Here is a 12,376-nt window from a genome sequence, read left to right on the forward strand (position 1 = left end):
CCTAACAAGACAAATGTGAGCTAAAACAGAGAAGGTAATGAGGCTTGAGGTTCATCATGACTCCAAAACCCCCAAGGTCTCTCCGGAGCATCAACAAAACTGTGATTACTGTGATCAAACTGAACTGATATCCAGAGGAGAACTGGTACTACTGGTCATCTAACTTTCATTATCTCGGTATCTCTGCAGATTGACGTGGTTTTAGATCAGACTTAAAACCAGACAAGCAGTGTAGCAGTGAATGAAACTAAACATGAGATAAATCCCTTCTGCAAACAATAAAATGTAGGTTTTATGTAGAAATCGATGGAAAACAGCAGCACCCTGCCCTACTTTCTCCTTGGTTAGGTTTCAACAAATTACCCACTCAGCACAGCAGGATTATGGGATATAGGATTATTGGATATGAACACAACCTTCTCGGTAATGGAGGGTATCCATTATCTCTCAATCCAAGTAAAGTCCCACCGACACAGTACCAACCCAAACCGCTTGTCACCCCTTTATCAACGTGTCCCCATCGTGATTGTGGTGGTCCAATCCTCCAACAGCAATCCTTATCTATTGGCGGTGACACGGTGTGGCCAGTGTATCACTGCACTTCCAACACTTGAGATTCAATTAGGCTGTGGCGAGAGATAGCGCAGGCTGAGCGTTGGCCTACAGATGGCAGATAAGAATCCAATCGGCCACAGTGTCAAGGGCAGTAATGGAAGAGATGTTCACATGGTTAGGCCGGCGGTGGAGAGAGTAGGGCAGGGACGAGAAGGGCAAGATGAAGGACATGCACAGAGAACCGGAGTTCCACACAGCAATCAGAAAGGTGGTTGTTTAGTTGATTTCTCCAATAAAATGTGCTTGTTTTCAGCCCTGTGGCATCCTATATAGTTCCATTTACTGCACACATCAAGCTTCTGCTGTTTCTCTGCAGCCGAAAGAGGCAAATATGTAGAAGCTGACACTGCTATCTGTGTGACAGATTGTGTTTATATGTTTGGAAAGAAATGTCTGCATCTGTACTCCACAAGCATACAGCTTGCATTTCTCTGTGTATATGTTGAAGGTGGGATTTCTGCTTCTCTCTTCCCTCTTTTTATACTCTCTTGCCTGGGGATAGACTGATTATCAACCTGGCAGATTATCGGGGCCGATGTGCAGCATGTTTGTGATTATTTGTATCAGTGTTTTTCTTTGTCGATTAATCCAACGATTATTTTCTTGATTAATCGAGTGTTAATCAAGTGTGATCAGTGTTTCCCAAAGCCAAAGATGGCTTCTCTACTGTCACAGGGAATAGTAAAGAAACCAGGGAAAATTACCTCACTGTAAACTGAACTGTGATGGAAATGGGAAAAGAGGGCCACGTAGATGAGACTCTCTACAATGTCTTCAGAGTTTGTTCATGAAATGCACATGTTCATTTCTTAGACTATGTGGAAATCTAAAGTTTTCGCATCACATGTGATTATGTTAGATGGCAGTCAAAAATGAGTCCCACAGGTAAAATTTGAGACTTTTTATGTCGGCGCTGTGAGGAGCTTAAAATGAAAAAGCCTCCTACTCTGACAACTCAGTGCTGACCTGGAAAAATGTGATCTATTCTTTATTCCGTGCTTGCCTCTGTGAGCTTTTGGATATGAATGTGATTGTTGGCACATGCTTATAATTACCCACAGACAGACACACAGCTTCTCCTCGTTCTCATTGCAAACCTTTTGAATTGGCAACAATAGTCAGAGACACTCAAAACCAGCCCACTGTTCATCCAGGCACAGATGCTGAGTGCTTTTCTAACTCAACAATAGAAGTGAGCCTTGTAAAAAGCTTCCAGATTGTTGCTCCACACACTCGCCTTTCTCTCTCTGGCCTTTATCTAGCCGACTTGATCGTTATTGAACTTGAAATATGACTTAATTAGCTGGAGTATTGCGCTGCTCAATCTAATTGCAGCTCTCAAATGTTATTTTACTCCAATGGCAGCATTAGGAAAAGGGCAAATTATAAACATATGACCTCAATTTACCTCTGCAATGAAAGTGTGCGCAACAGCAGCTAGCACAACAAATGTTGGAAGTCAGCCCTGTCCTTTCAGCGGCCATAAATATTTAGTTTAGCTGCGCCAGTATTTGAAGAACAAGTTGGTTTTGGCAGCAGCATGTGGGGAACAGCTGGGTATAAGGTGACCTCTGGAGATCACATATTTGTTGTGGGAACATTTGTTCTTCGCTAAATCCATTTGCGATCCTCTTTATATGAAGACCATCATTTCCTAACTCTGCAGACAGTATACCTTAGCTCAGCGCAACCAGTCTGATATTAAAGCATTGTGGCGACTGTTTCAGTATTGTACATTATTACACCTGCTGGCTGTGTTTCAATTAATGGATGATGTATGTTTATAAATGGTGAAATGACCCGACACACACATATGGTCCAGTTGGTGTCAGACTTGCTTCACTTATCCATCCGTCATTGGCCAAGTCAGGGTATAATTTATTACCAAAATTAATTAGAAATCATAATCATAATTCAGATGTGACTTGAAGTAGAGCTGAGGGATTGTTCAAGATTAACTGTACCAAGATATGATGACATTTTGTTATTGTGGTAGTGGATTACAGTGCATTGCATTGAACATAAATGGAACATAAACTGGAACATTTTTACATGTAATTTTGTATACGTTTGCCACATTGTGATATGTGTCTGGTGGGAAAATGCTCATATTATTATTGTGATGACACATTAAACAACAGCGCTCAAAGTGATTTTAAGAAGCCTATAATGGGTGTAGAAAAGATGGAAGTTTGCACATTTACCACACCTATGTATGTACATAACTGCAGCTACGTCGTGTACCTGACGTAACTTAAATAAATTAGAAGGTCAGAATAACTCACAGATGGACATGAACAGCTGTCTCCTATATAAAAGTCCTAAACGTGTTTTACTCAACCATCCATCCCCGACCATCCCTATACAGACTTTCTTGCTCTTTATACTACTTTCCCTGACTTCCTCCTTTACTGCTGTAGTAATTACTACAGCCACTAGAGGTCGCCACCTTTCAAAATGGGTTGTATAAGCTGCTTTCACAGTCGACCTATGTGGCTGTTTTTCTTATGAGGACGGGCTGCATCTACGGTTTCATAACAATCTGACAACATCTATTTGGTAATAAAGACCATGTGACATGTTTGAAAGAACTAGCCCCACTATCCATTAGACCTTGCTGTGCTGAAGAGGTGCTGCACCTGATAGTATTATTTGTACAGACTTACTGTAAAGCCACAGTGAAAGCTAATGTTTTTAGCCGTGGTATTCAGGAAGCTTGTTCTGTAGGTGGGAGCACAGAAACTAATAGCTGCCTCACTTTGCTTGTGCATTAAGCAGTTGACAGTTAACGCTCACTCTAACATAGGTCACAATTTGATACAGGGCTGATAAAAAACAAATCTAAACGTGATGCAAATGCTAATTGCTTTGGTGATGTCTTTGTCTGCTTTTACATCTAAAGGCTGCTTAAAAACAGTGCGGATAAGATGTTGGATTTCATGCCTCGCTCCGTTGTTTGACACACTTGGGGGATGCCGTCTGATATATAGTACGTTAGCAAGTTCCACATGTTTCCACTCGCATACAAATGTTGGACAACACACACTGTCCTCATCCGATCCACCACTCGCACTCCAGACTTTCCATGCACCTGATTTGAAAGAAGCGGATGGGTCTTTTAGCTTTGATGTTTCACTTATGCCATGTCAGAAAATAATGACATCCAAAATCTTTGACAATATAGTCTCATACCATGATAAGGATATAGATTGTGAGAGATCAAGACTCACCTGCAGGCAGACAATCAAAAAACAGATATCAAAAACTCAAAACTAGGATACTAATGCGCTCATTGTGAATGTAGATGTGACTTTCTCAATATTTTAGCTGCCGGCAAGTGAACAATTGTGTAAGAGTTGATGTTGAATATTTCATTTGGGAATGATTAGTCAAGTGTTAGCTTAGCTGTGCTGTTCTCTCACTCTGCTCGTGTTCCTGTCACTCTGGAGTGTGATGGCCTCAGATGTGGCATCTCCTCTTTTTCATCACCAGGCTCTCAAAGCCCCGTTCCCATCCCGTCTCCCTGATTGCTAAATAAGCCAAGACAAATGGCGGTGCCCTTCAGACCTTCACTCAGTAGAGGTTGACTGCCTGTCTTGTCTGTATTCAGCAGACAGGAGTGAAATCTTTGCCCGGAACGTAGCCTCGGGGGCCGCGCCGCTGACAGACCGCAGAAAGACTAACACTGGAAGTCAGGCTGCTCTGCTGTTTTCTCTCAGTACCGCTGCCACATCCGCATACTCCTGTAGAACAAAGAGGATAACCTGGTCAGGGGTTTCAGATGTCTTCATCACACAAGGATATTTACATTACACTCTGATTTTTATAAAAGCTTTGCCAGCAACATTGTTTTTTTCAAAAAGTAAAGGTTCCTTGTGCTTTAAGGTGATATTTTTACAAGTTTCCCATCCTTGGGAAGTTGATCTTGGCATTAATTCTAGTGTGCACAGCTTATCCTTGAGCTCATACTTGTTTTTGTGCAAGGATTAGACATATTATGGTTTGATCCAACATGACTTAATCGGGAGGTCAGGGTTTGAAGGATATAGTTTGTGACTAACATCCTCTGCTTGTGTCATCGAGCAAGTGCTGCTCCCAGGTGACATTTGACTGCGTGCACTTCTAGGGTTGTTTATTCTGTGTGTGGCTCCGTGTGCTTTAGCGCGTGTCACCAATCACCGGGTGCGTCATTGCTCAACTGCCCCGCCAGCCCTGCTGGGCACTGACACATCCCGTCTGTCCCAGCGTCCCGTCAGTCACTCAGTCAGTCAGGATCAATGTTTAGCCATGGCTATCAGCAGGCATCCCGCTGTGACAGTACACCAACACCCCTCCGCCAATTTAAGGGACATGAAAGCCGAGGGTTTTGATCCGCTGTTTACAAATCCACATACAACATGATATATCCTCTCCCCCACTTCTCTGTTTGCAGCGCTGAAGAAATCCGACAGGGAAGCAAGCCAATTAGCGCCGTCCGTTCCGCTCTTATCCTATCGCAGAGCAGCAGGATGTGCTGGGTTGAAAGGTAGTCACTGGTGGGCTGTACTCTACAGAACCAAAGCCTTGTTGTCAAACTGGAGGGGCCCTGCTGCAAGATGATTTCTGTTGGATTACGGCTGTTATTGTGCGCGCCGCCTCCTCATTCCCTTACAATCAGTCCTTGCTCCCTTCCTCTTTTAGTTTCATGATGAGCCTCCTCTCTCCTGGCTGTCCTCAAATGTATTTATTTCCTCTCGTCGTGACCTCAATTGCGCCCCGTTTCGTTTTTGTCCTTCGTAACTTCCTGCTGTCATCTCTCCACTCAGCCCTCTATATATACTTAGCTGTTCCTTTCCCAATTCATCCCTCCATTTCCTTGAATGTACTATTGATATAACGAGACTACTTCAGGCAAAATGACCTCCCAAGTCCCGCTTGAATTCACACAAGTTCGCAATTTTCTGCAATTAAGTGTGCTAATATGAGCTCTGTGAGGTCCAGCAGACCTCCTGCTAGTGCTTAGATTTTGTCTTTGTGACATTTCTGTCATAATTGCACTTTTCTCAGTCCGCTCCACTGCTTGTGATACAGTAACTACCCATTAAATCATTTCCTGCGCGTTAGAGAATAACCCAGGAGAAGATTAACATGGTAATGGGCGTTTACAATAGCAAATGTATAAGCTTTAGCTGGCTATAACACTGAAAACCTTTTTGTTGTCAATATGAGGTGCCAAAACGGACCCCAACAGCGTCATAGATGGTGACTATAAACACACAAGACCAGCAATAACAGAAAGTAAAGGAAATGAAGGAAGGAAGGATAGGTGTACACAACTATTTGAATGGGCCCTGGTTGTCAAAAGTGTTGGTAGGCATGCCAAAATCCCTCTGACATGTTTGTGTGGGTGTCTCAGCAGTGACTCTAAGCTGTGACAGGGCTACATTGGAGGTGCATTACCTAATCCCACCGTTGGTTAATGCACTGCAGGTGGATTTCTTTGATCCACCATCTCATCTGGCATTTAAGGGCTATTAGCTGCACTGCTATGGAGTGGAGCCTCCAAGAGAGTATTTAATAATGTTAGTATTCTCTTTTGTAAAATATGCATAAGGCCATACATTTTGCACATGGGACCGAGCCATCTCTCGCGGATAAGCATTATCGCGCTCTCTCTTCATCTCTATTCATCTCTTTATCTTTCCATAAATAATATATGCGACCACAAATCACTTTCTTTGCAACACTTGACATGTATGGAACACACCGCTGCGGCTCACTAATCACTGCTGCCTTAAATACATGTGCCCAGGGAATGTATGGCCTCGCAAACTGTATTCGCAGTCTGCAAGTGTTCACGTTGGCCAAAGGTTGGAATGATTGAAGTGGAGACGGCAATCATGCAAATCCCGCTGAGGGTTGATATCACTCTGCTGTCTCTCATCTGCTGTTGGTGTTAACCCTCAGTTAAAGGAACCTGGACTTGGTTACTTGTTTACATGTACACGGATCAGCCACAACATTAAAACCACTGACAGATGAAGTGATTAACAGCCGTCATCTTGTTACAATGCAATTCTTCTTGGGTTCTGGCATTCACATGGATGCCACTTGACACACACCACCCACCTAAACACTGTTACAGACCAAGTACACCCCCTAATGTTGTGGCTGGTTGATGTACATCGAGTCAGTGTGAATCAGTGTCTGCATATGTTCCATGCACATTTTCTCAATTCAACTCAGTCCCTGTCTTTTAAAGCCATTATGACTCTCAAGCCTGTCTTCCATCACAGTGCCTAATGTTGTTTTCCCACCAAACCCCTCAACCCCCGAAATGTACCGCAACAATAAAAATACTGTTAACAGCAAACAGCGAATCACCCCTCAGAGAGGAAGAGAAGTCTCAAAATGACAGCTATTTCTTTTTTCTTGTCATAATTCCGATTTGTGCGCAATTTGCACCCCGCAAGACTCCCGCCATTCTAAATATAAAAAGCTGCCAAGTATTTTTCTAGTCGTTGAAAATGAGCTTTCGCTCCCTGTACCCGCCATTGAGGCACAATTCTAATTTGCAACTTTGCCATGGAGGCAAACAGACACGGGCGCTATCACCGACGGCAGCCGCCGGAAAAACAAATTAACTTTTTTCCCTCCGTTTTTACCCTCCATCCAGCGCGATGGGCAGCTTTCCTGAAATGATGTGCGGGTTTATTGGTGTTGATGTGAGCTGTCAGTCAAATATCAGAGGGACTGGGAATTGACAGTGGAGATGATGAGGAAATCCTCATGCATATATATCAGCTGATAAAGGGGCAGTCACAACAGGCCTCCGCCCTTCCCTCCCTCCCCTATTCTGTCGCTCTCACTCTCTACATTGCTCATGCCTTCGCCTTGAAATCCCCCCTCTCTTCTCACACGAAAGGCTTTTATGTTCCTTGTCTTTCATGCCATGGCGACACCTGCCTCACTTCCTCTTCTTCAACCACACCGTTTGGCTTAGAGCTCTCTCTTATATGCAGCTCCGTGTTCAGCGGCGAGGGGAGGGGTGAGGCAGGGATGCCGACTCACTCCTCCTGCTGCAGTTACACCGTGAAGTAACTCCACCGGAGCAGTTGAAGGACTAATTGCTTTATTCATAGGCTTCTAAACAGCTTGTTTACCTCCCTTTCCTTGAGTTCCCGTGGAATATCGGGGTCTATACTTTAAAGTTATACACTAACTTCTTAAGTCAGCCAGTCTATCTAGTAATTATTAATTTTTATTCGGCTTAATGTTCAGTACTGATTTACAAACACTGTTATGTACGGAGCAATCATCAGAAAGCGAATCACTCTATAATGCTCTCCAGAGTTTTGTAAGTTTTTTCAAATGGCACTGATCTCATTAAGCCATGAAACTCTTTATTTTTATTTCTACCGGTAACGTCTGTGACTCATCCACCCAAGAAACACGAGACCCACATTTGTACACTGAATTATTGCCCATAAGGTAATTATCAAATGAGACAGTGAGCCGAGACTGCCATTTGTGTTGATCAGTTTCACGATCCATCAATTCCTATCGAGTTATGACATTCGGATTGACCCCGAGGGACGGACGGTTTGAAGTGCAGACACATTCGTAACGGCCAGACAGCTCAGCGGCATTTCGGCAGCCGACTGCACATCACTCACCGGCCAATTAAAGGTATTCATGTGGCCACAGGAAACAGTCACGACCAATTAGCATTTGATCTTACGTGCTCGCGCACACACATACACTCAAAGCACCGGGCGCCAGGAAGCGATTACACCTCCGATGGCAGTTGTGTCCCATCCAGTCATCTTCATGCCGTGAGTGACGGATGAACTTCCTGTGTCATTTAAGGCCTGCTAATGTCGCCCACATGCAAGAATGCAACCCTACTCGCGTCTTTCCTTGCGCCCTCTTGCATCTCCCACTAAAACACACACAGTATGTGACCTCTGCTTTCCAGACGGAGAAGGTTAATTGTTTCTTGTCTGAGGATGTGTGGAGGGCCGGAGGAGCCAAGAGTTTAACCTTTCCCAGTCTGCCAATGGCTCTCATCTGCAGCCATGGTGACCTAAACTTCTCCCAAGCCTCCAGCCTAGAAAATGTTAAGAATTTTAAAGAAGCAATCACAGATAGTTTTCGGCAGTAAACACTATGGCGGTTCAGGGTATCAAAAACATTATTTTTTCACTCGCATTAAAGCCTCTAATCTCACAGCATCCAAATTGTCAACCATGCATTAAAATGCACTGAGTGTTAAAGCGTAGAGACACATAATGCTAATTACAGCTGTACACTTTGAGCAAGGATAGCTTTTCATTAGTGCCATACAGATAGTTTTGTTTTTGTTTAGAGTCTGACTGATGCTGGGTTTTAGGGGCTGATGCTGATACCCCTATGAGGGAGTACTCTAAGGAAAAAAATCCAATATCGACTTCTCGGCCAATTCTTTAAATATCAGTTTATGTATCACTCAAAGTTACCCTCTCAAAGATACTGTTAAGTAAAATAATTTAAGTACTTGTACTTTGAGAATATCAGTTTATGCAGCTGTACACTACATCTCAGAAGAAAATTTTGCACGTTTTAATCCGCTTTAAATAATACTAACATTCTTTTACTTTTACTTTTAAGTAAGTTTTTGAATTCACAACTTTTACTTGTAATGTAAAGTATTTTCATAGTGTGTTATTAAAACTTTTACATGATTAGAGAGCTGCATACTTCTTCCAAAATGACTTTAAATCTGTTAACATGCAGGACAGAGGGTGGAGGAGTCACATACTTAATACACACACACACGTACACACACAAAGACACAACATCCAAACAACCCTCCACAATGGCAGGGTGTGAGACTGAGGCGTGTAGCCCAGTGGTCTCGTTTAATATTAATGGTTTCCCCGACAGAAGTGGGGAGGAGAGGGAAGAGAAAAGACAAGACAGATTGCCGGCGGCGACAGATTTTCTGTGGAATTGCTAAAATATGCCCCGTATCAGAATGCAAAACAATTAAAGGGAAGCCCATATTTCAGCAGGCGGCCCCCGGACGGCGCAGCACTCCCACTGTCGGGGAAAAAACCTCTCCTTCCACATTTCTCCCCCTCCTTTACTTTTCTTGCCTCCCTTCATCACTCTCTGTTTTCCTTCCGTCACTCCCTGTTGTCCTTTTTCCTGGCTCTTTGTTTCTTTTGTCTTCCCCTTCTCTTTTTTTTCTTTTTTCTGTACCTATTGCTTCCATCCCTTGATCTTAATCTTTCCTCCCTCCATCCCCTCTTCCTTTCATCTTCTTCCATTACCCCCCTTAACTTCCCTGCTGTCTGTCATGCAGCCCCACAATCTCCTCTTTCTTCCTCCTCATCCTCCTCCCTTCCTTGCCCTTCTTCCTTCCTCCTTCTCTTTGTCTCTTCTTCTTATTTCCTTCCTATTCCTGTATCCTCCCGTAGTCCCTTCTTTCCTCCTCCCCTCCCCTTTTCCTCCCTTCCCTCTGTCGCTCTCTTTTGTCTGACTGAAGCATCAGTACTCGGGGGACTGGCCGGGCGTTGATTAAGAAAAGCTTTCCATATCCGCTCTCCGTTCCCCTGAGAACAACCTGCTGTGCATTCATACCTGTCTGTCTGCCTCCATCTTGCCTCCTCCAGGTGTTAAATTAGAGTCATTTAAAAAGGAAATTAAACTGATTCTTCCCAATTCGACCATTACGTTTTTTGCGGCGAGGTTGTTCATTAGACAGACAACAAGCACATTTTTCTCATGCAGAAGTCACTTCGTCTTCTGGAATTGGTTTGCAAATGCTAGTAATAACATTTGTTGACTGCGTATCTTTTGCTGTCTCCTTCTATCCTTTTTTCTGTGGAACTGACTTAATGTAGTCTCAAGAATTACATATCAAAATAAGAACCAACAGATGAATCGTCCGCCCGCATCGTCCTCCCTACATTATTAATATGCTCTAAGTGAAGCTGTTTTAACTCTGATTAGCATCGGGTGGATCTTCCTCAGCGGCACTTTTATCTCTCACGCTCGCTCCTTCTTTTTTCCAGCCCTATCACTGCTAATATCAGCCATTAATGGAAGCCGATTTGGGCCAAATTGCCGGTACGCGGCGCAGGGCATATGGAGAGGAAGTCAGATAAATAGATTTAATTATGCCCAGTGGGGAAAACTCAGGACCTGCTGGCTGTTTTCATTATCGAACAGAGGCGGGGATTCCTGCAAAGGGGCCGGGGATTGGCTGGCGGCGCCGTCGATCACAGCGGGGATATCAGTGGCCTGGCTTGACCTTGTTGTTGGGTGACAGTCCACCACTTGTAGCCCGATCCTCAGTTCCACCAGGAAACCACACCAATTTTAAAGAGCGCTTGTTGTCTATTTTTTGCCGCGAATGTTATTCTGTCTATTTCAAGCCTGGAATATTTTCCGACTTGTCTCACCGTGAAGCAGCGCCGCGTTGCCAGAACAGGAGAAGGAGGCGCCGCGTTACATCACAACTCTCTCCGGCGTTAATCTCTCTCTCCGTGTCTCCCGTTTCTCTCTCGGTCTTCTCCTCCGTTTGTTTCCCTTCCGCCCTCCCTCTATCTGTCTCCCTCTTTTCTCTCTTTACTTGCAAACTCCACCGGGATATGCGCGCCCCTCTCCAAATACATACAGAGCAATCTAATTACTGCGATAACATTTCTGCTTGGCTGATTAACTGTTCTCCCTGTGCCTCTGAACGCTGCAGCATTGCTTCTATATATTCCTAAGCTCCTTATTCCTCCCCAGCCGAGCTGCACTTTCACGGGAGCTTTGGCTCACCCATCCATCTCTCTTCTTTTCTCTCACTTTTTCCCCCCTTTCTCTCTTTCTTCTCCGGCTGTTTCTTATTCTGAGTGTCTCTCCTTTATTCTCCTAAGGCAGATAGGCTATTTAGCCAGCTCTTACTTTTTCTGGCTGGCTCATTTAATTCTTTTCTTCTTACTTACTCATTCTTTCTCCTTTCTCTTGTTTTTTTTTTTTCCTCTTTCACCCACTCTCCTTCTTTTTAGCTCTCTATCTCACTCTCATTCATTCTCCAAGGCAAACAGGATATTTGGCCAGTTTTCTCACTTGCTCTGAGCTATTTGCCGCCTTCGTCTTCCGTAGAACAAATCAGGCCGGGCAAGAAATCTCTGTGTTCTCTAGTAACTTAAGTTTTGAGCACCATGCCGTGAGGCTTGTCAAATCCTGGTTTTATCACCTTCGCAATGTTTCAAAAATAGGAGATTTTAAACTTTATCTTTTCATATACTAGCCTGTGTTCTTGGAAGATTGAAGTAAAGTAACTAGGCAGCAGATCAGGGCTGAATCATCCCTGCTTAACACCAGTATATTTGAAGAACTTCTGATTTTGATCATGGCGGAAAAAGTTGCGTTTCCCTTCAAAACTTCCTGCCATTGTTGTCGTCGTTTGCTCAAAGTCTGCCGCTGACTTTGCTTCACATATTGCTTCTTGCAGAGAGGTAGCATTCATTTTCTTCGGATGCACACTGATATGCCAGATGGTTTGTTAAACAGAACCATCAGGAAAGGAGCCAAACTGTTTGGAAAAGGGCTGGCACATTCAAAAGGATACTTGGCAGGCGATCGGATGAACCATCACTGTCTATCATGGGCTAACTTAGACTAATCAAATCAACATCAGGAGAGCATCGGCGGAACCCGTAAGGTAAATCAGATTCTTGCCGAAGCCAGCTGATGGGAGAACGAAATCATCTTTTTCCCCAGTTCCGATATAACTGATGCTATG

At 43.9% G+C, this 12,376-nt stretch overlaps 1 protein-coding gene across 2 annotated transcripts in view; it reads left to right on the forward strand.

The window, feature by feature from the left end:
• The window catches only part of pard3ba (par-3 family cell polarity regulator beta a), a 177,668-nt gene that overhangs the window by 108,218 nt on the left and 57,074 nt on the right, over positions 1–12,376 (forward strand). The gene's annotated exons all lie outside the window — the stretch shown is intronic.

The sequence above is a fragment of the Pagrus pagrus genome, assembly GCF_965226575.1.
Source record: "Pagrus pagrus genome assembly, chromosome: 24".
In the NCBI taxonomy this organism is placed as follows: Eukaryota; Metazoa; Chordata; class Actinopteri; order Spariformes; family Sparidae; genus Pagrus; species Pagrus pagrus.